Genomic DNA, 6,000 nt, shown 5'->3' on the forward strand with positions numbered 1-6,000 from the left:
TTAAAGCGCACTGCGGTTTGAAACATAATGAAATAGTCGACAACTTAGCAAAAGGGGCCCTAAATGTAAATTACATTAGTAATTATAAATGTACCCCATCAGATTTAAATATATTTTCAAAAAACCAAGTGAAGCAGGAATGGGAAAGTTGGTATAGTGAAAGTCACAAGGGAAAATTTTATAAAAACTTCCAAAGTTCTATTCCTTCTTCTACTTGGTTCAAAGAGGGCATTTTCGAAAAAGCATTCGTCAAAACGATTTGTAGATTAAGATTTAATCACACTTTGGTTCCATCACATCTTTTTAAAATTAAATTAAGGCAAGATCCCTTATGTGATTGCGGTGAAATAGGAATAACGGAACATATGATCTTAAATTGTAACACCATACAGGATAAGGTACAACATTTAAATTATGAATTTAATAAATTCAAATGTATTAAAAATCCATACAATCTTGCCCAATTGCTTATATCTAAAGATATAAAAGTATATAAAACACTGTATAAACACATTTGTAATATAGGTTTAAAATTGTAAATTATATGTATATATTTGGAAAAAAAAATAATAAAAAAATAGAATAAAAAAAGAAAAAAAAATAGGAAAAAAATAAAAAAAAAAATTAATAAAAAAATAGAAAAAAAAATTAAAAAAATAATAATAAAAAAAAAGGATAAAAAATAGAAATAAAAAAAATTTAATTATATCAATAGGTAGAACTTTTCCATCCTAAAGGTTGAATTGTGGATACTTTTGGCGCCAGTTGATTAAGAAAAAATATAATATATAAAACCAAACACTTTTGTTAACCACAATAAAAAAAAAATGAAAAAGAAATTATGAAGTGCAGCAATTCATGAGCTCAAAATATAAAAATCGGTTAGGCGAATGGATCCAGTAATCCGCAGTCATTTTTTTTTCAACGACACACACACACACATCTTACACACTTTCTGACAGTAGCACGAGCTAAGTTGCGACCGGATGTGGGCCAGCAAATATCTCTTATAGTATTCAGAAGTAATTGAGCACCACCGTGTAGTAATATAAGATGTTGTTCTTGAAACAATAGTTTTGTGAAATAATGATTTCCATTAATTAGAATGGGGTGTTTTTTATTGAAATTGTAGTCAGAATACTTGAGTCTACCGCCAACGCGCAAAATATTCTGACGGTCTAGAAATGGAGTGAGACCACATAACCTATTCTTTGATGCCAGGTACTTGTTGTTTGATAAATCTTTAATTTCGTTACAGAATGATTGATTTTGACTAACTTTGATTAATGCATTTAGGGAATACTTTAGCTCCGATAATGTCAAAACACCGGTGTTTATTTCTGTTAGCACAATTATTTACAAATCTGAAGATGTAACTCGTGACTCTACACATCTTAGAGAAATTAGAGAACCGATCAAACGGAAAGCTCAAAATATCTGGTGCATTTTGAGCTAATAGAGTTTGAGTTTTTAGCTCTGGTAGGTGGTCTACTTTGAATTGTTCATTGGGCCAAAATTGTGAATCTAGCATTATCCAAGATGGACCATGCCACCATGTTTCAGAATTTAATATTTGACTGGGAAACATGCCTCTTGAAATTAAATCTGCTGGATTTTCCTTGGTTGAAATATAGTTCCACTGGTAATTTTTCGTTAGTGATTGTATTTCCGACACACGGTTACCTGTGAAAGTTTTTAGTAAATTTGGACTGGTTCTTACCCAAGCCAGCGTTATAGTTGAATCGGACCAAAGAAAATATTGATTAAATTTTAGATTTATGGAAGTCTGAACTTTATCAACTAGGCGAGCCAAAAGCGAGGCACCACAAAGCTCTAGACGAGGAATACTGACTGTTTTTACAGGTGCAACCTTGGATTTTGCACACAACAAACTTACTTGTACCCTACCATTTTTATCGGAACTCCTAATATATACACAGGCACCATATGCACGTTCTGATGCATCACAGAACCCGTGTAACTGCAATTCTGGTGGATTGCATAATATAGCATGCCGTGATATTGACAAATTGTTCAATAGAGGAAGTTTGTTTTGCAAGCTGATCCATTTAGAATAGAGTTCTTCAGATAGATTGTCATCCCAGGATAATTTATTGCACCATAAGTTTTGCATAATAATTTTACCTATGATAGTACATGGGCTAGAGGATCAAAGATTTTTGCTATTGAGGATAAAATGGATCTCTTAGTGATTTTATGTTTAGACAAATTTGTATTGATAGGATAAAATAAACTGTCATTCGAACACGACCATATTAGCCCTAAAGTCTTGATCTTATTGTCATCGCTTGGAAACTCTAAAATGTCGAAAGCTGAATCAGAAGTTGATATATCCTTTAGAACTTGTGAGTTGTTGGAACACCATTGTCTCAGGTGAATAGATAGATAGATAGATAGATTTATTTAACTACTTTACAAAAAAAATTGTTTGTAGCAAGTCAAAATTACAAGGAATATAAAAATTACAAGGAATATAAAAATTACAAGGTATATAAAATCACAAGGTATATAAAATCACAAGGTATATAAAATAGAAATATAAAACACAACTTATAAATATGTATCACAAACAATAATATAGATTAACAAAAAAATATTTTGTGTCATGGTAAGCATTTCAGTAGATGTTCTGCAATGAGTCATATATTCTTCCGAGCAATAAAAGCAATGTTTTAACAGATACCTTTTTATGACTTTTTTGAAACTGTTACAGCTTAGCTGTTTAATATCTTTTGGTAAAATATTGTAGTAGTTATAATTAAGAGAATTTTTATCTGAAAGACGCAATCTAGAGCGATTTGTTCGTAAATAGTGAGAGTTTCGCGTATTGTGAACGTGAACATCAGACTGCTTTGTTAAATGGGACCTTTTTCTGTGAATTTCAGTCAGAACTTGATATATCAACAGAGTAGGTAGCGGCATAATTTTTAATTTGATGAAGAGAGGTCGGCAATGTTCCAGATAACTAACTCCTGCTAAAATCCGGATAGCTTTCTTTTGCATCCTGAAAATTTGAAGATCATTTGTTGAATTGCCCCATAAGATTAATCCATAGCTTAGGTGTGAGTGAAATAAAGAAAAATATGTCACCTTCAATGTCTCAAAGTTGACAACCCTTGCTAGTTGACGAATAAGAAACAATGAACTAGACAGCTTCCCCTTTACTTGTGAAATATGAGCCGACCAGTTCAATCGATTGTCTATGGTTATTCCTAATAGTTTAGCAGTCTCTTTGTCATCTGGATCGCCATGTAAACCACCTGCAGATATAATCAAGTCCTGCGTTTTTTCAGTATTGAGTTTTAGTTTGTTCGCAGCAAACCATCTGCTAGATTTATCAGAGACTTCCTCGTAAGCTATTTTTAAATCCTCATTTTTATTACCTGATATTATGTATGTCGTATCATCCGCAAATTGTACTGATTTGTACGGAGATATGAAATGAGGCAAATCGTTGACATATATAATGAATAAAAGAGGTCCCAAGACCGAACCTTGTGGGACTCCATGTTTTACGGGTCGAAAATCGGAGAGATAACCTTTAGACACTACAGCCTGGTGTCTACCACATAGGTACGAAGAGATAAGCTTAAGAGGGATACCTCTGATTCCATAATAGTTTAATTTGTGGAGCAAAATGTCATGTGAAACGCAGTCAAAAGCCTTCGACAAATCGCAGAGAGAAATTGCTATGCGATTGCCACGTTCAAGCCCCTCAATCACCTCGCTCACAATATTATATACCGCGTTTGTAGTAGAACGAGCACTTCTGAATCCATATTGCGAGTTGCTAAAATAACTTTTAGACTCAAAATAAGAATATAATTGTTGTTTGATCACCTTTTCAATCACTTTCTCGAATGTAGAAACAATGCTTATGGGTCTGTAATTGTCAGCTTTCGAGGAATCACCTTTTTTATAGATAGGTAATACCTTTGAGTACTTTAGTGCTTCTGGAAATACTCCAGTTGATAAAATTAAGTTAATAAGATGAGTGAAAGGTGTTAAAACTATTTGGTAAGTTTCTTTTAAAATCCTGCTATTAATTTCGTGAACGTCCTTACAATTGGAATTATTAAGAGATTTAATTATTTGAGAGATCTCATCTTCCACAACGGGTCGGAAACAAAAGGACTTACTCGGGGAAGGATAATTTCTGTAGCTGAAGAGGATACCGTTATTAATAGTGGGAAGGGATGTAATTATATTCTCTGCGATTGTAATAAAAAATTGATTTATTTCGTCTGGAGATAGATCTGGTTGTACCGAACTGGATCTTGTATTGCCTCTTTCGAAGTTTAATATTTTCCAGCAGTCTCTAGGTTTATTATCGGAGTTAGTAATAAAACTAGAGTAAGCCGACTTTTTGGCATTTTGTAACTGCCGATTATATTCATATTTTTGTTGTTTATATAGTTTGAAAATATCGGGATCCTTAGTGACATCTGCAATGTGTTTAATGAGAGAAAGATTAGATCTGTAAGACCTTAATTCGTCATTAAACCATTGCACGGGTGTTATTTTAGCAGTTTGTCGTACTTTTTTTAATGGAAAAAACTTTAAGTTTCAGTTAAAAAGAACATCAAGACATCGGGATCGTTATTGGTGTCATAGAAAAAGTCCATCTTTGTACTAGCTAGTGCATATTTAAGCTTCTGCAAACCAGAAGAAGTAATACACCGTTGAAGTGATTGATTAGTATCAACAACTTTAAGATCAGAATCAATAGATATAAATTGTGCTCGATGGTCAGAGAAACAAGGTTCAAATACGCCCACCCTGTAGATATTTTCAGAAAAGTTTGTCATAATGTTATCGATGCAACTACTGGACTGAGATGTGATTCTAGTATAATCGTTTATCGTTATTTCTAGACCAAAAGACATTAACAGATTTTGAATATCATAAGAAGAGTCAGATTTAATTTTAAAATTTATATTAAAATCTCCAAGTATAATCAGTTTGTCTGCTTTGTTAAGTAAGAATGCTATAACATTCTCAAAATTCACCAAGAACAAGGCACAGTCGCCATTACCTGATCTGTATACAGTTAAAACATTGGTTCTCATTGAAGGTATATAAATTGCACAAAACTCTGAAGTTTGCTCTACGTTATATTCATTTAGATTAAGAGAAGAATACATAAGATTTTCTTTTACATAAATAGCAACTCCACCTTGCTTCTTTTCAACCCTACAGAAAAAGTTAGCTAGTGAAAAGCCGGAGATGTTAATTAATTTTAGATTTTCTTCAGTTTGCAAGTGCTCTGAAAAACATATGACGTCATAGAACTTTTTATCCGCAAGAAAAGAATTGATCATATCGACTTTGTTTGATATGCACTGTAAATTGACATGAAACATGCTTACCGTGCCTTGTTGAATTAGGTTATTTTGAAAATTTGATGGAGAGTTAATGGTCGTTTCTTCATCCTTCATTTTATTTGAGTATGTGTTGGACGCTTCGTAAAAAACCTGCTTACATAAGAGCCTACGGGCCATAGTTTTGGGTCCATCGCTAAACCAAAATGTTGTTCAAAAATTGAGACTTTAAAGGATGAATATATGTTGGGATGCTTAGCCGTTAAGGACGTACATATCACTTCTGGAAAGTGTTTTTCTAACATCTTCTTAAGATTATCTGCCGTTGTATGCTGGTTTATCCTAGTAACATGAAGATGACTAAATTTTGGGACACCTCTGATTTCAGAGTTTTCATTATTGCCAATAACAATAGGTCCATTCCTTCTTTTATACCTAACAGTTTTCCATTCTTGCCCATTATTTGGAACTGGAACCGAATTATTACTCTCAGTATTTATCAAGTTCTCATCGTTTATTAAATTAATGATATCTGAACATTTTGCCTCCGTTTGTATTCTTAAAATATCAGCTGATAATTGTTTATTATTTTCGATTAAGGAAACAACTTGTTTATTTTTATTGGTACTATTTTTAAATAGAGTTTTTGTTGGGGAAC

Source organism: Diabrotica virgifera, chromosome 9, assembly GCF_917563875.1.
Source record: "Diabrotica virgifera virgifera chromosome 9, PGI_DIABVI_V3a".
In the NCBI taxonomy this organism is placed as follows: Eukaryota; Metazoa; Arthropoda; class Insecta; order Coleoptera; family Chrysomelidae; genus Diabrotica; species Diabrotica virgifera.